Genomic DNA, 25,797 nt, shown 5'->3' on the forward strand with positions numbered 1-25,797 from the left:
TTAGTTGTTCTTAGTAAATTATAATAAGCACTATAAATTATTACATAGAATAACAGTGCTTCACCAATCAATATTATATACCATAGTTTGGCTTTAAAAATCTTAAAGAATGTTTTGTAGGAACGCTAACAGAAAACGATGTTACATTTGAATGTCTATGGGGTAAACTACTGCAAACAGGACGGTATTGTGTCTACTATACCAACTATAGCTAGGATGGGTATATTGTCACCTACCGCCTGTTAGGTGGGAAAGGGGTCCAATACCACCCACAGGATGGGTATGAGGGTCACATCCACCCACAGGATGAGTATGGGGATCACATCCACCCACAGGAAGGGTATGGGGTCCAATACCACCCACAGGATGAGTATGGCGTCCACTACAACCCACAGGATGGGTATGGGGCTCCAACCACCCATAGAATGGGTATGGGGCTCCAACCACAAATAAAATGGGTATAGGGTCCAATAACACCCACTGGATGTTTAAGGCGTCCATTGCCGCGCGTCGAGCTCGAAAACCGCAGCATTCATCTCAGAACCATGCCTATTTCACACAGATTCCTTAATAAACGTAAGAGTTTTATATGTCACAAGAAAGATAGAAATATAAGCTTCATTCTAAATACCTTACCATGGGCATATTTAAATTTAAAGCGAAGATACGTGTACTTTTATAATAGCCGAGCTTTAACCCCGGACAGATTGATCGACCGAGCAACTCTCTCTCAGAACAATGTTTATTTCACGTGAATTCGTTAATAAACATATATGTTTTATATGTCTCAAGAAAGGCAGACATATAAGCTTCACTTTAAACACTTTACCATAGACATATTTAAAGTTCTAATGAAGATACAGGTATTTTAAAAATTACGGAGCTCCCACCCCGTACAGACTGAATGACAGAGCAACTCTCTCTCAGATCAATGTTTATTTCACGTAAATTCGTTAATAAACACAAATGTTTTATATGTCTTAAGCAAGATAGAAATAAGAGCTTCATTTTCAATACATTACAATAGACATATTTATAGCTCAAGTGAAGATACATATGTTTTTATAGTAGCGCTCAGTAGCTTGTCGGGCATGGAGTGCAGACGCCTACGCACTTGCCGATATATTGTATAATTATCAAAGATACGCTAATAAAGCCTAAAATCTTATATGCCTCCAGAAAGACCGAGATATGAACATTATTATGATTTCACCAAATGAAATATATCATGTTCGAGAACAAAGATATATCAATTTTAAATTAAGTTTCGACTCTTGCTCGGGCGAGAGAGAGGGAGCGACTCTCGCCCCATCTATTGGAGATTCTGTCCACTAAAGACCCAAAGCTACTCAAACCCTCCTAGCATTATTTGAGTAATGAAGTAATATGGTATATTTACTATAATGTGGGTGCTGAATGCAGAACATGAGAAAACATATATTTACTCCAAACTAATATAATTTCATTATGAAATAAGTAAATAAGTAGCATCAAAGGAAGTCGACGGTCCAAGCGTCAATGTTGTGGAACGACTTATCCAAGATATATCGTTGTTTGGAAAGTGTTTGTTGGCATATCCAGTTGTCGCACTTCTCTGCACAAATTATCACAAATTTAAATTATAATGTTAACAAGTAGAATACGTATTTTTAATAAAATCTAACATAGCTAGCCAGAAAACATTTAACATTTATTAAAAAAATATATGTTTGGAAGTTAAATCGACTTCATAGGACAATAGTGTTGTTATATATACTCGTTATTCGTTGACATGCGTTCGCTACTTAAACTACCATGTACTGTACTTATGTGAAATCTCCCATGTCTCTTCGCTCATCTCACCGAACCCTACAGGCTCTGTGATATATTGCTTAATTAATTGAGATTCACAAATAAAGCTTATAATTGTATATGTTATCAAAAAGGCAGAGCTTATTTTAGTTCATTTATTATGCACCCCATACCCATCCTATGGGCGATAGTGGAGTGTTACAGAGGCGCATAATGGGCTCAGGGACTGAGCCCCACAATTCATATAGCCAAGGAAGTTATAATCTTGATAAGCTAGTTACAAAAGTCAATGCACATTGTCAAATCAACAATGGGCTCGAGACCGACCACAAGTACAGTTTATAATTTAAGCAACTGACATATATGGAGGGCTAGTGTCACAATTGATTTGTTTATCCTACACATAACCCCCTCTCCCCCATCCAATGGGCAGCGGTGGATAGGTTACAATCAAGTCGTTTTTTGCGTTTTATTCAGAGATTAGATCTTATTGGGTGAGGAAAGATATTCATATTTTAAAGAAGGCTTCTTGGCTGATGCTCTCCATTGATGGAAAATCTACAACCTTTTGAAAATCAATGTTAGTTTGATCTAATGTTGTAATTAACGCAGTTACCTGATGTTATTCTTCACCTATATCTTTTTCTGGTTAATCCCTATTTACATTATGCAGTTCAGGCTTCGTCGCCAGACTATAGTTTTTAGTTTAGTTAATTTATCACATAATGGGTTCAGGGACTGAACACACAATTTATTTATCTATGCAAGTTACAATCTTGAGGAGCTAGCCACAAAATTCATAACACATCGTCACATCAACAACGTGGGTTCGAGATCGACCACAAGTACAGTTTCTAAATTAAGCAAATGCCATAAGTGGAGAGCTAGTGTCACAATTGATATGTTTGTCCTGCACATTTCCACAGTGGTTTGCTTGGGTTCTTTTAATTATCTTAGATATCATTGAAGAGAACCTCCTAGGTACTATACTGTATATATGCTGGTAAGAAGTATAATTATCCTGAGAAATCGTGTAAATTATGTTGTACGAGTGCTTCCAGTTAAGTAACATAGTTCATTTGTGTGCGCGTGCTTGAAGAGGAAATGTTATCCCCCCCCCACCCCCCATTGTAAATATTTGTGGGTTTCAGACCATACGGCCACGGCTTACCCTCGCTGCGGTCGAGGGTAAGAACACCGGATGTATACCCAGTATTACAAGTAAACATTAGCAATAACAATTATGGAAAGTTCCTTCACCTATACATAGACAAGAGACTGAACTTCAGCACCCACATACAACACATAAGGGGATGCTCTGAGAGAAAGAGAGAGAGAGAGAGAGAGAGAGAGAGAGAGAGAGAGAGAGAGAGAGAGAGAGAGAGAGAGAGAGAGAGAGAGAGAGAGAGAGAGACAGAGACAGAGACAGAGACAGAGACAGAGAGAGAGAGAGAGAGACAGAGACAGAGAGAGAGAGAGAGAGAGAGAGAGAGAGAGACAGAGAGAGACAGAGAGAGACAGAGAGAGAGAGAGAGAGAGAGAGAGAGAGAGAGAGAGAGAGAGAGAGAGAGAGAGAGAGAGGGGGAGAGAGGGAGAGTAAAATTATCCACTGAGGTCTGATTAAGTCCTTTTGGGGACCTTAATCATTAGGACGTCCAATGATTAACGCAAAATGAAGCGTATTCAGATGGTATATTGACAACATTCAGCATATCTCATAATGACCTAGTAGTACTTGGTGCACAAATACCTTTTCCATAGGAATCGCAAAACATAATTAAACACAACTGTACCGTACAGTGTTATATATTTATTTCAGTTTGAACAATTTTTAACATTAACATTCCAACATTCATTTTAGCAAGTTCTCTCATAATGACGTGTGGGTTAGCAATGTCAAAGGCTGACTTATGATCTAGGAAAGTGGTATATGACCTATCAGTATGCAGGGTGAGGAATGTGGTAATACAGTGATGTACACTCTTTCCATGCATAAAGCCATATATCTGGGGAGACAACATATTATTAATTTTGTAAAGGAGACGGTTGAGAACCATCTTCTCAAGACACTTATAGAGACAACTAGTGAGGGAGACTGGGCATAAAGCACTCGGCTGGTGAGGTTTAGGAATGGGAATAATAACACTGTTGGTCCATGACTTAGGAAGCTCCCCAGTTACATAGCTCATATTATACAATTGAAGAAAGGTATTCCTTGGAACTAGCAGAAGCATAAGCAGTATGCCGTAAGTAACTCCATCCTCCCCGGGTGATGTAGCTTTGCCTTTATGTAGAGCAGAATCTAGTTTGTATTCAGTAAAAACCATGTCACAGTCATCCTCTTGATGAAGCATGAAGTCAAGGAGTCTTGCCCTATCAGTATATCTATCATTTAATTCATTCTGTGAGGGTAGAGGAAGACTGTCAAAGCTGGAAGTCGTGGCCCAAGCATCAACAGGATCATTTGCTCTGTGCAGAGGATTAGGGTACGAGATCTCTGCAGCATTTTTCCCTTTGATCTTGTTGATATCCTTCCATGCCCGACTTAGTGGCGTGTGAGAATTGAGACCACGGACAAAAGTTTCCCAGTCTGTCTGCCTCAGCTCCACCATACGTTCCCTGGCCTTAGCCAGAGCCGCTTGAAAGAGCCGAAGCATTTCAGCAGTGCGGGTCCTTCTACAAGCTAGTCCAATTATTCTGGCAGTGCGTTTTAGTGCATGCAATTTAGAATCATTATAATAAGCATAAGTGCTATGACCAGTGTAATTTGGGTTACGTGGCCTGGACGATGAATCAAGTGATTCTATAAACTGCTCGATAGTACCTGTGAGCTCATTGTTAAAATCTTCAACTGATGAAGGCTCAGATGAACTGCACCAATCTGACACATGAGCAACAAGATTGTCTCGTTGATCGATGGGCACAGCCAGCCTCTTCCGCTTGAACACTCCACCAGGGAGGATAGAGCTGCCAATGCTTACAGTGGCTAATATGGCCAGATGATCAGACGCCATATCTGGCACTATTGACGAGGCGCACATGGTGTGGGAGACGTTGACACCGAGACATAGATCAAGAATACCTCCGTAGATATGCATTGGTTCAAGGTCACCCACAATCTGTGCATCATCGTGACTACCTAATAGTGACACCAGTTGGTTGCCGTTACGATTACTGAACTGCGAATTACCAATATTCCTATGGCTAGCGTTATAATCACCTTTAATGATGGTAGGCTCAGTCTGAATACAGACAGGAAGGTCAGCATAATTAAAGTTACAAGGAGTTGATTATTTAGTATAGTTGTTTTTCTCTTTAACTGGATGATAGAGGGGGAGTCTTTAACGTGATTGGGAATACATACATACACACATGCATACATACATACATACATACATACATACATACACACATGCATACATACATACATACATACATGCGTACATACATGCGTACATACATACATACATACATACATACATACATACATACATACATACATACATACATACATACATGCGTGCGTACATACATACATATATACATACATACATGCGTACATACATGCGCACATACATGCGTACATACATGCGTACATACATGCGCACATACATGCGTACATACATGCGTACATACATGTGTACATACATGCGTACATCCATACATACATCCATACATACATGCATGCGTACATACATACATACATACATACATACATACATACATACATACATACATACATACACACATGCATACATGCATGCATACATACATACATACATACATACATACATACATACATACATACATACATACATACATACATACATACATACATACGTACGTACATACATACATACATACATACATACATGCGTACATACATGCGTACATACATACATACATACATGCATGCGTACATACATACATACATGCATACATGCATGCATACATACATACATACATGCGTATATAAATACATGCGTATATAAATACATACATACATACATGCGTATATACATGCATATATAAATACATACATACATACATGCGTACATACATACATACATACATCCATACATACATGCATGCGTACATCCATACATACATGCATGCGTACATCCATACATACATACATACATACATGCATATATAAATACATGCGTATATACATGCGTATATAAATACATACATACATGCATGCATGCGTACATACATCCATCCATCTATACATACATGCATACATAGATACATACATACATACATACATACATGCATGCATGCGTACATACATACATCCATCCATCTATCCATACATACATACATACATGCATACATACATACATACATACATACATACATACATACATACATACATACATACATACATACATACATACATACATACATGCATACATACATACATGCATGCATGCGTACATACATACATCTATCCATTCATACATGCATACATACATACATACATACATACATACATGCATACATACATACATACATACATACATACATACATACATACATACATACATACATACATACATGCACGTCCAGTCAGCATATAGCTATTTCGGGACAAAATCCAATACAGTTTATATTGGTGAGACGCCACTGTGATGAGGAGTTTAAATATCACAGGAACTGTAGGTTAATGTGTGACATAAGTGAGGTTAGATGAGGCATCTACAAGCAGCAGCTGGAGGCTGATGGAGTGTTGTGGAGGCTGGTGGTACTATGTCCAGATGTTGGAGGGTGGATTTGACTCTCCCACCCTCCCTCCCCCTCCCCCCCCCCACATTGACCGCAGTACGTCTAAGGTTACTTTCCACTCTCGCTTACCAAGGGTATAACCCCCGCCCCCCCCCCCCCCAACACACACACACGCATCAGATTCTTAACTTACAATATTTATTATTTACCAATTTATGTTACTACACTGACTCTCAATTTCACAATATTGTATAAACTTTGATGAATCGCTCGTCTATGGGTCATCCAATAATGCTAGCAGACTTCTAGATGTTACCACTGCTAGGTTTAGGCTCAGCTACAAGTACCTCTGGAAGTTTGTAACATCTGATGATCTAGATTTGCCTAAATGTAAACTCTGTCAGCAGAACTATTCGCATACTTTGAGTCATTATATAATGGAATGTGAAAAATAGCGGAATTTAAAGATAACAACATCAATAGTGTCCATGAAATGTGTAAGTACTTCATTCATAATGATGTGCTGCCCGAAATCTTAGCGAAGTATCCAAAATTTGCTTACTGTAGGTAATGCATACACATGACTGTAAAGCTGCCGCCCAGTTGGGTGGGTGTGGAGCACATGACTGTAAAGCTGCCGCCCAGTTGGGTGGGTGTGGAGTACATGACTGTAAAGCTGCCGCCCAGTTGGGTGGGTGTGGAGCACATGACTGTAAAGCTGCCGCCCAGTTGGGTGGGTGTGGAGCACATGACTGTAAAGCTGCCGCCCAGTTGGGTGGGTGTGGAACACATGACTGTAAAGCTGCCGCCCAGTTGGGTGGGTGTGGAGCACATGACTGTAAAGCTGCCGCCCAGTTGGGTGGGTGTGCAGCAAGACTAGTAACTGTGCGACTCCTCATAAATGTAAAGTGCCTTGTATAGTGACTGTTGTGAGCCTCTTGTTGAATCACTTGTGACACAAAAGATTACTGATGTGTGTATTTGTGGTGGTGATTAAATATGTATGTGTATGTATATATGTATACGTATGAATATGTACATGTATGCATAAGTATGTGTACATTAATAATTTTGTAACTAGCGTCAAAAGATTGTTATTTGCTTAGCTAAACGAACTAGAGGGTTCAGTTCCTGAACCGATTATGTGCCTCTGTAATCCTTTACACCACCGCCCACGGGATGTGTATTATGGGGTGCATAATAAAGAAAGAAAATGAATGGACCGAACCCCACAAATCATTTAGCTAAGCAAGATACAATCTTGATGAGCTAGTTACAAAATTCACTATAAGTCGTCACATCATAAATGGGTTCGAGATGGACCACAAGTAGTGCATTACATAATTTATCAGTATTGTGCAGCCTGTGATCCCCGCCTGGCTGGATACTGATACCAAGGTAATTTTTATGTGTCCGGACATCGGCGATAAGGTGATATTATTTATTTAACTTAAGATATATATATTTTTAAATGTTGTCACATTAACGGCTACATCTTCCTTTCTTCTGACATATAGATTTTTAAGATTAATTGAAATATATGGAAACTAATTATACAATTTATTGGCTGGTGTGCAGGGCTTCACACTCTCAGAGCAAGCCATCAAGTAACTATCAAAACGCATATATCTTCGTTTTCACTTCAGTTATATTTATGACAAAGGATTTTAGATGTAGCCTATATTTCTACCTTTCAGATGACATAAATACTTTCGTTAATTACAATATCTAGATCAAACTAACATTGATTTTCAAAAGGTTGTATATTTTCCATCAATGGAGAGCATCAGCCAAGAAGCCTTCTTTAAAATATGAATATCTTTCCTCACCCAATAAGATCTAATCTCTGAATAAACGCAAAAAACGACTTGATTGTAACCTATCCACCGCTGCCCATTGGATGGGGGAGAGGGGGTTATGTGTAGGATAAACAAATCAATTGTGACACTAGCCCTCCATATATGTCAGTTGCTTAAATTATAAACTGTACTTGTGGTCGGTCTCGAGCCCATTGTTGATGTGACAATGTGCATTGACTTTTGTAACTAGCTTATCAAGATTATAACTTCCTTGGCTATATGAATTGTGGGGCTCAGTCCCTGAGCCCATTATGCGCCTCTGTAACACTCCACTATCGCCCATAGGATGGGTATGGGGTGCATAATAAATGAACTAAAATAAGCTCTGCCTTTTTGATAACATATACAATTATAAGCTTTATTTGTGAATCTCAATTAATTAAGCAATATATCACAGAGCCTGTAGGGTTCGGTGAGATGAGCGAAGAGACATGGGAGATTTCACATAAGTACAGTACATGGTAGTTTAAGTAGCGAACGCATGTCAACGAATAACGAGTATATATAACAACACTATTGTCCTATGAAGTCGATTTAACTTCCAAACATATATTTTTTTAATAAATGTTAAATGTTTTCTGGCTAGCTATGTTAGATTTTATTAAAAATACGTATTCTACTTGTTAACATTATAATTTAAATTTGTGATAATTTGTGCAGAGAAGTGCGACAACTGGATATGCCAACAAACACTTTCCAAACAACGATATATCTTGGATAAGTCGTTCCACAACATTGACGCTTGGACCGTCGACTTCCTTTGATGCTACTTATTTACTTATTTCATAATGAAATTATATTAGTTTGGAGTAAATATATGTTTTCTCATGTTCTGCATTCAGCACCCACATTATAGTAAATATACCATATTACTTCATTACTCAAATAATGCTAGGAGGGTTTGAGTAGCTTTGGGTCTTTAGTGGACAGAATCTCCAATAGATGGGGCGAGAGTCGCTCCCTCTCTCTCGCCCGAGCAAGAGTCGAAACTTAATTTAAAATTGATATATCTTTGTTCTCGAACATGATATATTTCATTTGGTGAAATCATAATAATGTTCATATCTCGGTCTTTCTGGAGGCATATAAGATTTTAGGCTTTATTAGCGTATCTTTGATAATTATACAATATATCGGCAAGTGCGTAGGCGTCTGCACTCCATGCCCGACAAGCTACTGAGCGCTACTATAAAAACATATGTATCTTCACTTGAGCTATAAATATGTCTATTGTAATGTATTGAAAATGAAGCTCTTATTTCTATCTTGCTTAAGACATATAAAACATTTGTGTTTATTAACGAATTTACGTGAAATAAACATTGATCTGAGAGAGAGTTGCTCTGTCATTCAGTCTGTACGGGGTGGGAGCTCCGTAATTTTTAAAATACCTGTATCTTCATTAGAACTTTAAATATGTCTATGGTAAAGTGTTTAAAGTGAAGCTTATATGTCTGCCTTTCTTGAGACATATAAAACATATATGTTTATTAACGAATTCACGTGAAATAAACATTGTTCTGAGAGAGAGTTGCTCGGTCGATCAATCTGTCCGGGGTTAAAGCTCGGCTATTATAAAAGTACACGTATCTTCGCTTTAAATTTAAATATGCCCATGGTAAGGTATTTAGAATGAAGCTTATATTTCTATCTTTCTTGTGACATATAAAACTCTTACGTTTATTAAGGAATCTGTGTGAAATAGGCATGGTTCTGAGATGAATGCTGCGGTTTTCGAGCTCGACGCGCGGCAATGGACGCCTTAAACATCCAGTGGGTGTTATTGGACCCTATACCCATTTTATTTGTGGTTGGAGCCCCATACCCATTCTATGGGTGGTTGGAGCCCCATACCCATCCTGTGGGTTGTAGTGGACGCCATACTCATCCTGTGGGTGGTATTGGACCCCATACCCTTCCTGTGGGTGGATGTGATCCCCATACTCATCCTGTGGGTGGATGTGACCCTCATACCCATCCTGTGGGTGGTATTGGACCCCTTTCCCACCTAACAGGCGGTAGGTGACAATATACCCATCCTAGCTATAGTTGGTATAGTAGACACAATACCGTCCTGTTTGCAGTAGTTTACCCCATAGACATTCAAATGTAACATCGTTTTCTGTTAGCGTTCCTACAAAACATTCTTTAAGATTTTTAAAGCCAAACTGTGGTATATAATATTGATTGGTGAAGCACTGTTATTCTATGTAATAATTTATAGTGCTTATTATAATTTACTAAGAACAACTAATATTTCTCAAAACAAAACTACGAGCCTTCAATAGGATATAGCTGATCTGTAATATTATAAGAGCATGGACAACAGTAGGTAAATTTCACAACCCATGTGGGACCTGAAAACTACAATTTTCCTTATAATTGAACCAATCACGAATATTCTGCTATCTATGTTGACGGACGGGTACTGTGACACGTAAATTGGTACGTGAGGAAGAGTTTGGGCCTTGGTAAAAAAAGTAACTGGGAATATATCACATATTTACTAATTCATATTCAACATATTGACTTTAAGCATTAAGTCATATATGTGCTGTCTTGTGTGAGAACGGGTTGAAATACCCGCACTACGGCCACGATGTTGATGGCTGCCCTCACTCCCGAGGATACGGGCTTGCGGCCCTGTTCCTAATACACTCCCAAGACACACTGATGAAATTTTGTTTTACCAACTTATTGCTGGGAAGGATTACTCCTCCCACCATCTAATACAGCCCCAGGGCTCCACCCATTATTTTGGCCATGGCCAACCATTTAACACGTAGGCCTGAGGTCTGGCTCTCTAGGGCCAATAAGGACTTGGCCCTTATCTCAGGCCAATCACCTTCACTGATCTGCCGTAGAAAGCTACATGAATTCCTGAAGATTGAGTCAGCTCTCCCCAGCTATGAGAAGGGAGACAAGGCGCCTCTATGGAGCCCCAGTGCACCTGCGAGCAATGTTTACAAAACTGATAAATTATGTTCACGCCTGTCTCCTCTAAGATAAAGGGTAGGGACATTTGACTCTGCCTGGTATGGGGAAGGGACCGGTGAGAGGGGAAGAGAGGGGATGAGAGGGGGAAGCCAAGGTATCCAAGACCACCCTCAGGTCAGCCTCTTGACCCTGACAAATGGGCGACAGGGGGGGGGGAAAGAGGAGGAGACGAATGACGGCCAAGGGGACGGGAGAAGGAAGGAGGGGAGAGGGAGAAGGAAAGGAGGGGAGAAGGAGAAGGAAAGGAGGGGAAGAGAGGGAAAGGAGGGGAGAAGGGAGAACTAATGATCTGAGCCCCAGATCATTACAAGTCTCCACAGTGTGTGCTGGGATCAGTCTCCACAGTGTGTGCTGGGAACTGCTGGGATCAGTCTCCACAGTGTGTGCTGGGAGCTGCTGGGATCAGTCTCCACAGTGTGTGCTGGGATCAGTCTCCATAGTGTGTGCTGGGAACTGCTGGGATCAGTCTCCACAGTGTGTGCTGGGAACTGCTGGGATCAGTCTCCACAGTGTGTGCTGGGAACTGCTGGGATCAGTCTCCACAGTGTGTGCTGGGAACTGCTGGGATCAGTCTCCACAGTGTGTGCTGGGAACTGCTGGGATCAGTCTCCACAGTGTGTGCTGGGATTAGTCTCCATAGTGTGTGCTGGGATCAGTCTCCACAGTGTGTGCTGGGATCAGTCTCCACAGTGTGTGTTGGGATCAGTCTCCACAGTGTGTGCTGGGAACTGCTGGGATCAGTCTCCACAGTGTGTGCTGGGATCAGTCACCACAGTGTGTGCTGGGAAGTGCTGGGATCAGTCACCACAGTGTGTGCTGGGAAGTGCTGGGATCAGTCACCACAGTGTGTGCTGGGATCAGTCACCACAGTGTGTGCTGGGAAGTGCTGAGATCAGTCACCACAGTGTGTGCTGGGATCAGTCACCACAGTGTGTGCTGGGATCAGTCCCCACAGTTTGTGCTGGGTTCAGTCTCCACAGTTTGTGCTGGGAGCTGCTGGGATCAGTCCCCACAGTGTGTGCTGGGAGCTGCTGGGATCAGTCCCCACAGTGTGTGCTGGGAACTGCTGGGATCAGTCCCCACAGTGTGTGCTGGGATCAGTCTCCACAGTGTGTGCTGGGATCAGTCTCCACAGTGTGTGCTGGGAGCTGCTGGGATCAGTCCCCACAGTGTGTGCTGGGAGCTGCTGGGATCAGTCCCCACAGTGTGTGCTGGGAGCTGCTGGGATCAGTCCCCACAGTGTGTGCTGGGAGCTGCTGGGATCAGTCTCCACAGTGTGTGCTGGGAGCTGCTGGGATCAGTCTCCACAGTGTGTGCTGGGAGCTGCTGGGATCAGTCTCCACAGTGTGTGCTGGGAACTGCTGGGATAAGTCTCCACAGTGTGTGCTGGGAGCTGCTGGGATCAGTCTCCACAGTGTGTGCTGGGAGCTGCTGGGATCAGTCTCCACAGTGTGTGCTGGGATTAGTCTCCATAGTGTGTGCTGGGATCAGTCTCCACAGTGTGTGCTGGGATCAGTCTCCACAGTGTGTGCTGGGATCAGTCTCCACAGTGTGTGCTGGGATCAGTCTCCACAGTGTGTGCTGGGAACTGCTGGGATCAGTCACCACAGTGTGTGCTGGGAAGTGCTGGGATCAGTCACCACAGTGTGTGCTGGGAAGTGCTGGGATCAGTCACCACAGTGTGTGCTGGGAAGTGCTGGGATCAGTCACCACAGTGTGTGCTGGGAAGTGCTGAGATCAGTCACCACAGTGTGTGCTGGGAAGTGCTGGGATCAGTCACCACAGTGTGTGCTGGGATCAGTCCCCACAGTTTGTGCTGGGTTCAGTCTCCACAGTTTGTGCTGGGAGCTGCTGGGATCAGTCCCCACAGTGTGTGCTGGGAGCTGCTGGGATCAGTCCCCACAGTGTGTGCTGGGAACTGCTGGGATCAGTCCCCACAGTGTGTGCTGGGAACTGCTGGGATTAGTCCCCACAGTGTGTGCTGGGATCAGTCTCCACAGTGTGTGCTGGGATCAGTCTCCACAGTGTGTGCTGGGATCAGTCTCCACAGTGTGTGCTGGGATCAGTCTCCACAGTGTGTGCTGGGAGCTGCTGGGATCAGTCTCCACAGTGTGTGCTGGGAGCTGCTGGGATCAGTCTCCACAGTGTGTGCTGGGAGCTGCTGGGATCAGTCTCCACAGTGTGTGCTGGGAGCTGCTGGGATCAGTCCCCACAGTGTGTGCTGGGAGCTGCTGGGATCAGTCCCCACAGTGTGTGCTGGGAGCTGCTGGGATCAGTCCCCACAGTGTGTGCTGGGAGCTGCTGGGATCAGTCCCCACAGTGTGTGCTGGGAGCTGCTGGGATCAGTCCCCACAGTGTATCTTTGTTAATGTGGAAAATATGATGTGAGAAACAATAAATATGTCAAGAGAAAAAGTAATGGCAGCCTGTACTTACACACAATATATTTATTATGTGAAACAGTTGTCCCACAATATATCAATGATGTTACTGAGGAGTTTTCTCCCGAAGGGAATTTTTTGCTCTTTTGTTAGTTCTTTGCCATATTTTTCTGTTAGTGCTTTGAAATATTTTGTCTGTTAAAGTTTTCTGAGCTTGAGAGAGAGAGAGAGAGAGAGAGAGAGAGAGAGAGAGAGAGAGAGAGAGAGAGAGAGAGAGAGAGAGAGAGAGAGAGAGAGAGAGAGAGAGAGAGAGAGACAGAGAGAGAGAGGACAGAGAGAGAGAGAGAGAGAGAGAGAGAGAGAGAGAGAGAGAGAGAGAGAGAGAGAGAGAGAGAGAGAGAGAGAGAGAGCGAAATGACGAGGGTGGGAGTGAGGAAGAGACTTGGGATGGGGGAAGAGAAGTGAGAAAGAGTGAAAAGTGAGAGAGAACGGGAAGAGAGTGAGAGGGGGACTGAATCTCTGTCACTCCCATCTAGTCATGACAATATTCCATAAAAGACACAAAGTTCACAGGCTACAGTAACCTTATGTAACCAAAGCTACGAGTTTAAAGTTCTCCTTGTGGCTCCTGATGTTTGTAATTGTTATGTAAGCTTTGTAATCAAACACTTTGTTAGTCTGTGGGTCTGTTAAACTCTGAGGTTTGGGAATGTTAGTTGGTGAGTGTTTGTGAATGTGTTAGTCTGTGAATGTGTCATCATTGATGCTTCTGGAGGAATCTTCACCAGAGTTGAGCAGCAAGATAGCCACTAAGATCTTCAAGGAACTGGACTAACTGCTCGTGACCCCAATGAGACTACATACACTTGGAGAATATTCAGTGTTCTTAATGTTCAACACTTATGTTGTTCATAAAATGTAGTGGAAATACCTTATGTTGCGGCTGATTATCTTGTTCTGTGTAATGTGTGTTCCAGCGCCCTGAAAGGAAATGGGGAATTGTAGTTCTCTTGTTTTATACGAGTTGTGAGGCGTCCTGGATAGGATGGCCATGCATGGCTTTCATTACCTCCGTGATGGGCGGAAACTTTGAAGGTGTTTTAAACAGTCGCTTGAAAAAGATATATTTAACTTAACATATTTTATTTTTTGCGTCAGTGCATCATACATGTTAAATGCGGTCCGGAGGATGTTCCCTCCTGTTATAAATTCAAGTCAATTATAGATGAGACGTAAATAAAGTTGTTGATAAGACGTAAAGACGTAAATAGAGTTGTTGTTGTTACTGCTAGAGTTGTTGTTGTTACTGCTAGAGTTGTTGTTGTTGTTACTACTAGAGTTGTTGTTATTACTGCTAAAGTTGTTGTTGTTGTTACTGCTAGAGTTGTTGTTATTACTGCTAGAGTTGTTGTTGTTACTGCTAGAGTTGTTGTTGTTGTTATTGCTAGAGTTGTTGTTGTTGTTACTGCTAGAGTTGTTGTTATTACTGCTAGAGTTGTTGTTGTTGTTACTGCTAGAGTTGTTGTTGTTACTGCTAGAGTTGTTGTTGTTACTGCTAGAGTTGTTGTTGTTGTTACTGCTAGAGTTGTTGTTGTTACTGCTAGAGTTGTTGTTGTTACTGCTAGAGTTGTTGTTATTACTGCTAGAGTTGTTGTTGTTGTTACTGCTAGAGTTGTTGTTGTTACTGCTAGAGTTGTTGTTGTTACTGCTAGAGTTGTTGTTGTTACTGCTAGAGTTGTTGTTGTTGTTACTGCTAGAGTTGTTGTTGTTACTGCTAGAGTTGTTGTTATTACTGCTAGAGTTGTTGTTGTTACTGCTAGAGTTGTTGTTGTTACTGCTAGAGTTGTTGTTGTTGTTACTGCTAGAGATGTTGTTGTTACTGCTAGAGTTGTTGTTATTACTGCTAGAGTTGTTGTTGTTGTTACTGCTAGAGCTGTTGTTGTTACTGCTAGAGTTGTTGTTATTACTGCTAGAGTTGTTGTTGTTACTGCTAGAGTTGTTGTTGTTGTTACTGCTAGAGTTGTTGTTGTTATTGCTAGAGTTGTTGTTATTACTGCTAGAGTTGTTGTTGTTGTTACTGCTAGAGTTGTTGTTGTTACTGCTAGAGTTGTTGTTAATACTGCTAGAGTTGTTGTTGTTACTGCTAGAGTTGTTGTTGTTACTGCTAGAGTTGTTGTTGTTGTTACTGCTAGAGTTGTTGTTGTTACTGCTAGAGTTGTTGTTATTACTGCTAGAGTTGTTGTTGTTGTTACTGCTAGAGTTGTTGTTGTTACTGCTAGAGTTGTTGTTGTTACTGCTAGAGTTGTTGTTGTTACTGCTAGAGTTGTTGTTGTTACTGCTAGAGTTGTTGTTGTTGTTACTGCTAGAGTTGTTGTTGTTACTGCTAGAGTTGTTGTTATTACTGCTAGAGTTGTTGTTGTTGTTACTGCTAGAGTTGTTGTTGTTACTGCTAGAGTTGTTGTTGTTGTTACTGCTAGAGTTGTTGTTGTTACTGCTAGAGTTGTTGTTGTTGTTACTGCTAGAGATGTTGTTGTTGTTACTGCTAGAGTTGTTGTTGTTGTTACTGCTAGAGTTGTTGTTATTACTGCTAGAGTTGTTGTTGTTACTGCTAGAGTTGTTGTTGTTGTTACTGCTAGAGTTGTTGTTGTTACTGCTAGAGTTGTTGTTGTTGTTACTGCTAGAGTTGTTGTTGTTACTGCTAGAGTTGTTGTTGTTACTGCTAGAGTTGTTGTTGTTGTTACTGCTAGAGTTGTTGTTGTTGTTACTGCTAGAGTTGTTGTTGATACTGCTAGATTGTTGTTGTTGTTACTGCTAGAGTTGTTGTTGTTACTGCTAGAGTTGTTGTTGATACTGCTAGAGTTGTTGTTGTTGTTACTGCTAGAGTTGTTGTTGTTACTGCTAGAGTTGTTGTTGTTACTGCTAGAGTTGTTGTTGTTGTTACTGCTAGAGTTGTTGTTGTTACTGCTAGAGTTGTTGTTGTTACTGCTAGAGTTGTTGTTGTTGTTACTGCTAGAGTTGTTGTTGATACTGCTAGAGTTGTTGTTGTTGTTACTGCTAGAGTTGTTGTTGTTGTTACTGCTAGAGTTGTTGTTATTACTGCTAGAGTTGTTTGTTGTTCCTGCTAGAGTTGTTGTTGTTGTTACTGCTAGAGTTGTTGTTATTGTACTGCTAGAGTTGTTGTTGTTACTGCTAGAGTTGTTGTTGTTGTTACTGCTAGAGTGTTGTTGTTATTACTGCTAGAGTTGTTTGTTGTTACTGCTAGAGTTGTTGTTGTTGTTACTGCTAGAGTTGTTGTTGTTACTGCTAGAGTTGTTGTTGTTACTGCTAGAGTTGTTGTTGTTGTTACTGCTAGAGTTGTTGTTGATACTGCTAGAGTGTTGTGTTGTTACTGCTAGAGTTGTTGTTGTTTACTGCTAGAGTTGTTGTTGTTACTGCTAGAGTTGTTGTGTTGTTACTGCTAGAGTTGTTGTTGTTACTGCTAGAGTTGTGTTATACTGCTAGAGTTGTTGTTGTTACTGCTAGAGTTGTTGGTGTTGTACTGCTAGAGTTGTTGTTGTTACTGCTAGAGTTGTTGTTATGTTACTGCTAGAGTTGTTGTTGATACTGCTAGAGTTGTTGTTGTTGTTACTGCTAGAGTTGTTGTTGTTACTGCTAGAGTTGTTGTTGTTGTTACTGCTAGAGTTGTTGTTGTTACTGCTAGAGTTGTTGTTGTTACTGCTAGAGTTGTTGTTGTTGTTACTGCTAGAGTTGTTGTTGTTACTGCTAGAGTTGTTGTTGATACTGCTAGAGTTGTTGTTGTTGTTACTGCTAGAGTTGTTGTTGTTACTGCTAGAGTTGTTGTTGTTACTGCTAGAGTTGTTGTTGTTGTTACTGCTAGAGTTGTTGTTGTTACTGCTAGAGTTGTTGTTGTTACTGCTAGAGTTGTTTGTTGTTACTGCTAGAGTTGTTGTTGTTACTGCTAGAGTTGTTGTTGTTACTGCTAGAGTTGTTGTTGTTGTTACTGCTAGAGTTGTTGTTGATACTGCTAGAGTTGTTGTTGTTGTTACTGCTAGAGTTGTTGTTGTTACTGCTAGAGTTGTTGTTATTACTGCTAGAGTTGTTGTTGTTACTGCTAGAGTTGTTGTTGTTGTTACTGCTAGAGTTGTTGTTGTTACTGCTAGAGTTGTTGTTGTTACTGCTAGAGTTGTTGTTGTTGTTACTGCTAGAGTTGTTGTTGTTACTGCTAGAGTTGTTGTTGTTACTGCTAGAGTTGTTGTTGTTGTTACTGCTAGAGTTGTTGTTGTTACTGCTAGAGTTGTTGTTGTTACTGCTAGAGTTGTTGTTGTTGTTACTGCTAGTTGTTGTTACTGCTAGAGTTGTTGTTGTTGTTACTGCTAGAGTTGTTGTTGTTACTGCTAGAGTTGTTGTTGTTACTGCTAGAGTTGTTGTTGTTGTTACTGCTAGAGTTGTTGTTGTTACTGCTAGAGTTGTTGTTGTTACTGCTAGAGTTGTTGTTGTTGTTACTGCTAGAGTTGTTGTTGTTACTGCTAGAGTTGTTGTTGTGTTACTGCTAGAGTTGTTGTGTGTTACTGCTAGAGTTGTTGTTGTTACTGCTAGAGTTGTTGTTGTTGTTACTGCTAGAGTTGTTGTTGTTGTTACTGCTAGAGTTGTTGTTGTTACTGCTAGAGTTGTTGTTGTTGTTACTGCTAGAGTTGTTGTTGTTGTTACTGCTAGAGTTGTTGTTGTTACTGCTAGAGTTGTTGTTGTTACTGCTAGAGTTGTTGTTGTTACTGCTAGAGTTGTTGTTGTTACTGCTAGAGTTGTTGTTGTTGTTACTGCTAGAGTTGTTGTTGTTACTGCTAGAGTTGTTGTTATTACTGCTAGAGTTGTTGTTGTTGTTACTGCTAGAGTTGTTGTTGTTACTGCTAGAGTTGTTGTTGTTACTGCTAGAGTTGTTGTTGTTACTGCTAGAGTTGTTGTTGTTACTGCTAGAGTTGTTGTTGTTGTTACTGCTAGAGTTGTTGTTGTTACTGCTAGAGTTGTTGTTGTTACTGCTAGAGTTGTTGTTGTTGTTACTGCTAGAGTTGTTGTTGTTACTGCTAGAGTTGTTGTTGTTGTTACTGCTAGAGTTGTTGTTGTTACTGCTAGAGTTGTTGTTGTTGTTACTGCTAGAGATGTTGTTGTTGTTACTGCTAGAGTTGTTGTTGTTGTTACTGCTAGAGTTGTTGTTGTTACTGCTAGAGTTGTTGTTGTTGTTACTGCTAGAGTTGTTGTTGTTGTTACTGCTAGAGTTGTTGTTGTTGTTACTGCTAGAGTTGTTGTTGTTACTGCTAGAGTTGTTGTTGTTACTGCTAGAGTTGTTGTTGTTGTTACTGCTAGAGTTGTTGTTGTTACTGCTAGAGTTGTTGTTGTTACTGCTAGAGTTGTTGTTGTTACTGCTAGAGTTGTTGTTGTTGTTACTGCTAGAGTTGTTGTTGTTACTGCTAGAGTTGTTGTTGTTGTTACTGCTAGAGTTGTTGTTGTTACTGCTAGAGTTGTTGTTGTTACTGCTAGAGTTGTTGTTGTTGTTACTGCTAGAGTTGTTGTTGTTGTTACTGCTAGAGTTGTTGTTGTTACTGCTAGAGTTGTTGTTGTTACTGCTAGAGTTGTTGTTGTTACTGCTAGAGTTGTTGTTGTTACTGCTAGAGTTGTTGTTGTTGTTACTGCTAGAGTTGTTGTTGTTACTGCTAGAGTTGTTGTTGTTGTTACTGCTAGAGTTGTTGTTGTTGTTACTGCTAGAGTTGTTGTTGTTACTGCTAGAGTTGTTGTTGTTACTGCTAGAGTTGTTGTTGTTGTTACTGCTAGAGTTGTTGTTGATACTGCTAGAGTTGTTGTTGTTGTTACTGCTAGAGTTGTTGTTGTTACTGCTAGAGTTGTTGTTGTTACTGCTAGAGTTGTTGTTGTTACTGCTAGAGTTGTTGTTGTTGTTACTGCTAGAGTTGTTGTTATTACTGCTAGAGTTGTTGTTGTTACTGCTAGAGTTGTTGTTGTTGTTACTAGAGTTGTTGTTTACTGCTAGAGTTGTTGTTGTTACTGCTAGAGTTGTTGTTGTTGTTACTGCTAGAGTTGTTGTTGTTACTGCTAGAGTTGTTGTTGTTACTGCTAGAGTTGTTGTTGTTGTTACTGCTAGAGTTGTTGTTGTTGTTACTGCTAGAGTTGTTGTTGATACTGCTAGAGTTGTTGTTGTTGTTACTGCTAGAGTTGTTGTTGTTACTGCTAGAGTTGTTGTTATTACTGCTAGAGTTGTTGTTGTTACTGCTAGAGTTGTTGTTGTTACTGCTAGAGTTGTTGTTGTTACTGCTAGAGTTGTTGTTGTTACTGCTAGAGTTGTTGTTGTTACTGCTAGAGTTGTTGTTGTTACTGCTAGAGTTGTTGTTGTTACTGCTAGAGTTGTTGTTGTTACTGCTAGAGTTGTTGTTGTTGTTACTGCTAGAGTTGTTGTTGTTACTGCTAGAGTTGTTGTTGTTGTTACTGCTAGAGTTGTTGTTGTTACTGCTAGAGTTGTTGTTGTTACTGCTAGAGTTGTTGTTGTTGTTACTGCTAGAGTTGTTGTTGTTGTTACTGCTAGAGTTGTTGTTGTTACTGCTAGAGTTGTTGTTGTTGTTACTGCTAGAGTTGTTGTTGTTGTTACTGCTAGAGTTGTTGTTGTTACTGCTAGAGTTGTTGTTGTTACTGCTAGAGTTGTTGTTGTTACTGCTAGAGTTGTTGTTGTTACTGCTAGAGTTGTTGTTGTTGTTACTGCTAGAGTTGTTGTTGATACTGCTAGAGTTGTTGTTGTTGTTACTGCTAGAGTTGTTGTTGTTACTGCTAGAGTTGTTGTTGTTACTGCTAGAGTTGTTGTTACTGCTAGAGTTGTTGTTGTACTGCTAGAGTTGTTGTTGTTACTGCTAGAGTTGTTGTTGTTACTGCTAGAGTTGTTGTTGTTACTGCTAGAGTTGTTGTTGTTACTGCTAGAGTTGTTGTTGTTACTGCTAGAGTTGTTGTTGTTACTGCTAGAGTTGTTGTTGTTACTGCTAGAGTTGTTGTTGTTACTGCTAGAGTTGTTGTTGTTGTTACTGCTAGAGTTGTTGTTGTTACTGCTAGAGTTGTTGTTGTTGTTACTGCTAGAGTTGTTGTTGTTGTTACTGCTAGAGTTGTTGTTGTTACTGCTAGAGTTGTTGTTGTTGTTACTGCTAGAGTTGTTGTTGTTGTTACTGCTAGAGTTGTTGTTGTTACTGCTAGAGTTGTTGTTGTTGTTACTGCTAGAGTTGTTGTTGTTGTTACTGCTAGAGTTGTTGTTGTTACTGCTAGAGTTGTTGTTGTGTACTGCTAGAGTTGTTGTTGTTACTGCTAGAGTTGTTGTTGTTGTTACTGCTAGAGTTGTTGTTGTTACTGCTAGAGTTGTTGTTGATACTGCTAGAGTTGTTGTTGTTACTGCTAGAGTTGTTGTTGTTGTTACTGCTAGAGTTGTTGTTGTTACTGCTAGAGTTGTTGTTGTTGTTACTGCTAGAGTTGTTGTTGATACTGCTAGAGTTGTTGTTGTACTGCTAGAGTTGTTGTTATACTGCTAGAGTTGTTGTTGTTGTTACTGCTAGAGTTGTTGTTGTACTGCTAGAGTTGTTGTTGTTGTTACTGCTAGAGTTGTTGTTGTTACTGCTAGAGTTGTTGTTGTTACTGCTAGAGTTGTTGTTGTTACTGCTAGAGTTGTTGTTGTTACTGCTAGAGTTGTTGTTGTTGTTACTGCTAGAGTTGTTGTTGTTACTGCTAGAGTTGTTGTTGTTACTGCTAGAGTTGTTGTTGTTACTGCTAGAGTTGTTGTTGTTACTGCTAGAGTTGTTGTTGTTACTGCTAGAGTTGTTGTTGTTACTGCTAGAGTTGTTGTTGTTGTTACTGCTAGAGTTGTTGTTGTTACTGCTAGAGTTGTTGTTGTTACTGCTAGAGTTGTTGTTGTTGTTACTGCTAGAGTTGTTGTTGTTACTGCTAGAGTTGTTGTTAATACTGCTAGAGTTGTTGTTGTTACTGCTAGAGTTGTTGTTGTTACTGCTAGAGTTGTTGTTGTTGTTACTGCTAGAGTTGTTGTTGTTACTGCTAGAGTTGTTGTTATTACTGCTAGAGTTGTTGTTGTTGTTACTGCTAGAGTTGTTGTTGTTACTGCTAGAGTTGTTGTTGTTACTGCTAGAGTTGTTGTTGTTACTGCTAGAGTTGTTGTTGTTACTGCTAGAGTTGTTGTTGTTGTTACTGCTAGAGTTGTTGTTGTTACTGCTAGAGTTGTTGTTGTTACTGCTAGAGTTGTTGTTGTTGACTGCTAGAGTTGTTGTTGTTACTGCTAGAGTTGTTGTTGTTGTTACTGCTAGAGTTGTTGTTGTTACTGCTAGAGTTGTTGTTGTTGTTACTGCTAGAGTTGTTGTTGTTACTGCTAGAGTTGTTGTTGTTGTTACTGCTAGAGTTGTTGTTGTTACTGCTAGAGTTGTTGTTGTTGTTACTGCTAGAGTTGTTGTTGTTGTTACTGCTAGAGTTGTTGTTGTTGTTACTGCTAGAGTTGTTGTTATTACTGCTAGAGTTGTTGTTGTTACTGCTAGATTTGTTGTTGTTGTTACTGCTAGAGTTGTTGTTGTTACTGCTAGAGTTGTTGTTATACTGCTAGAGTTGTTGTTGTTACTGCTAGAGTTGTTGTTGTTGTACTGCTAGAGTTGTTGTGTTACTGCTAGAGTTGTTGTTGTTACTGCTAGAGTTGTTGTTGTTGTTACTGCTAGAGTTGTTGTTGTTACTGCTAGAGTTGTTGTTGTTACTGCTAGAGTTGTTGTTGTTGTTACTGCTAGAGTTGTTGTTGATACTGCTAGAGTTGTTGTTGTTGTTACTGCTAGAGTTGTTGTTGTTACTGCTAGAGTTGTTGTTATTACTGCTAGAGTTGTTGTTGTTACTGCTAGAGTTGTTGTTGTTGTTACTGCTAGAGTTGTTGTTGTTACTGCTAGAGTTGTTGTTGTTACTGCTAGAGTTGTTGTTGTTGTTACTGCTAGAGTTGTTGTTGTTACTGCTAGAGTTGTTGTTGTTACTGCTAGAGTTGTTGTTGTTACTGCTAGAGTTGTTGTTGTTACTGCTAGAGTTGTTGTTGTTACTGCTAGAGTTGTTGTTGTTACTGCTAGAGTTGTGTTGTTGTTACTGCTAGAGTTGTTGTTGATACTGCTAGAGTTGTTGTTGTTGTTACTGCTAGAGTTGTTGTTGTTACTGCTAGAGTTGTTGTTATTACTGCTAGAGTTGTTGTTGTTACTGCTAGAGTTGTTGTTGTTACTGCTAGAGTTGTTGTTGTTACTGCTAGAGTTGTTGTTGTTACTGCTAGAGTTGTTGTTGTTACTGCTAGAGTTGTTGTTGTTACTGCTAGAGTTGTTGTTGTTACTGCTAGAGTTGTTGTTGTTACTGCTAGAGTTGTTGTTGTTGTTACTGCTAGAGTTGTTGTTGTTACTGCTAGAGTTGTTGTTGTTGTTACTGCTAGAGTTGTTGTTGTTGTTACTGCTAGAGTTGTTGTTGTTACTGCTAGAGTTGTTGTTGTTGTTACTGCTAGAGTTGTTGTTGTTACTGCTAGAGTTGTTGTTGTTACTGCTAGAGTTGTTGTTGTTACTGCTAGAGTTGTTGTTGTTGTTACTGCTAGAGTTGTTGTTGTTACTGCTAGAGTTGTTGTTGTTGTTACTGCTAGAGTTGTTGTTGTTGTTACTGCTAGAGTTGTTGTTGTTACTGCTAGAGTTGTTGTTGTTGTTACTGCTAGAGTTGTTGTTGATACTGCTAGAGTTGTTGTTGTTACTGCTAGAGTTGTTGTTGTTACTGCTAGAGTTGTTGTTATTACTGCTAGAGTTGTTGTTGTTACTGCTAGAGTTGTTGTTGCTACTGCTAGAGTTGTTGTTGTTACTGCTAGAGTTGTTGTTGTTACTGCTAGAGTTGTTGTTGTTACTGCTAGAGTTGTTGTTGTTACTGCTAGAGTTGTTGTTGTTACTGCTAGAGTTGTTGTTGTTACTGCTAGAGTTGTGTTGTTGTTACTGCTAGAGTTGTTGTTGTTGTTACTGCTAGAGTTGTTGTTGTTACTGCTAGAGTTGTTGTTGTTGTTACTGCTAGAGTTGTTGTTGTTGTTACTGCTAGAGTTGTTGTTGTTACTGCTAGAGTTGTTGTTGTTGTTACTGCTAGAGTTGTTGTTGTTGTTACTGCTAGAGTTGTTGTTGTTACTGCTAGAGTTGTTGTTGTTGTTACTGCTAGAGTTGTTGTTGTTGTTACTGCTAGAGTTGTTGTTGTTGTTACTGCTAGAGTTGTTGTTGCTGTTACTGCTAGAGTTGTTGTTGTTACTGCTAGAGTTGTTGTTGTTGTTACTGCTAGAGTTGTTGTTGTTACTGCTAGAGTTGTTGTTGTTACTGCTAGAGTTGTTGTTGTTACTGCTAGAGTTGTTGTTGTTACTGCTAGAGTTGTTGTTGTTACTGCTAGAGTTGTTGTTGTTACTGCTAGAGTTGTTGTTGTTGTTACTGCTAGAGTTGTTGTTGTTGATACTGCTAGAGTTGTTGTTGTTACTGCTAGAGTTGTTGTTGATACTGCTAGAGTTGTTGTTGTTGTTACTGCTAGAGTTGTTGTTGTTGTACTGCTAGAGTTGTTGTTGTTGTTACTGCTAGAGTTGTTGTTGTTACTGCTAGAGTTGTTGTTGTTACTGCTAGAGTTGTTGTTGTTACTGCTAGAGTTGTTGTTGTTACTGCTAGAGTTGTTGTTGTTGTTACTGCTAGAGTTGTTGTTGTTACTGCTAGAGTTGTTGTTGTTACTGCTAGAGTTGTTGTTGTTGTTACTGCTAGAGTTGTTGTTGTTACTGCTAGAGTTGTTGTTATTACTGCTAGAGTTGTTGTTGTTACTGCTAGAGTTGTTGTTGTTGTTACTGCTAGAGTTGTTGTTGTTACTGCTAGAGTTGTTGTTGTTGTTACTGCTAGAGTTGTTGTTGTTGTTACTGCTAGAGTTGTTGTTGTTACTGCTAGAGTTGTTGTTACTGCTAGAGTTGTTGTTGTTACTGCTAGAGTTGTTGTTGTTACTGCTAGAGTTGTTGTTGTTGTTACTGCTAGAGTTGTTGTTGTTACTGCTAGAGTTGTTGTTGTTACTGCTAGAGTTGTTGTTGTTGTTACTGCTAGAGTTGTTGTTGTTACTGCTAGAGTTGTTGTTGTTACTGCTAGAGTTGTTGTTGTTACTGCTAGAGTTGTTGTTGTTACTGCTAGAGTTGTTGTTGTTGTTACTGCTAGAGTTGTTGTTGTTACTGCTAGAGTTGTTGTTGTTACTGCTAGAGTTGTTGTTGTTGTTACTGCTAGAGTTGTTGTTGTTACTGCTAGAGTTGTTGTGTTGTTACTGCTAGAGTTGTTGTTGTTACTGCTAGAGTTGTTGTTGTTGTTACTGCTAGAGTTGTTGTTGTTACTGCTAGAGTTGTTGTTGTTGTTACTGCTAGAGTTGTTGTTGTTACTGCTAGAGTTGTTGTTGTTGTTACTGCTAGAGTTGTTGTTGTTGTTACTGCTAGAGTTGTTGTTGTTGTTACTGCTAGAGTTGTTGTTGTTACTGCTAGAGTTGTTGTTGTTACTGCTAGAGTTGTTGTTGTTGTTACTGCTAGAGTTGTTGTTGTTACTGCTAGAGTTGTTGTTGTACTGCTAGAGTTGTTGTTGTTACTGCTAGAGTTGTTGTTGTTGGTACTGCTAGAGTTGTTGTTGTTACTGCTAGAGTTGTTGTTGTTGTTACTGCTAGAGTTGTTGTTGTTGTTACTGCTAGAGTTGTTGTTGTTACTGCTAGAGTTGTTGTTGTTACTGCTAGAGTTGTTGTTGTTGTTACTGCTAGAGTTGTTGTTGTTACTGCTAGAGTTGTTGTTGTTGTTACTGCTAGAGTTGTTGTTGTTACTGCTAGAGTTGTTGTTGTTACTGCTAGAGTTGTTGTTGTTACTGCTAGAGTTGTTGTTGTTGTTACTGCTAGAGTTGTTGTTGTTACTGCTAGAGTTGTTGTTGATACTGCTAGAGTTGTTGTTGTTGTTACTGCTAGAGTTGTTGTTG

Source organism: Procambarus clarkii, chromosome 3 (assembly GCF_040958095.1).
Source record: "Procambarus clarkii isolate CNS0578487 chromosome 3, FALCON_Pclarkii_2.0, whole genome shotgun sequence".
Lineage (NCBI taxonomy): Eukaryota > Metazoa > Arthropoda > Malacostraca > Decapoda > Cambaridae > Procambarus > Procambarus clarkii.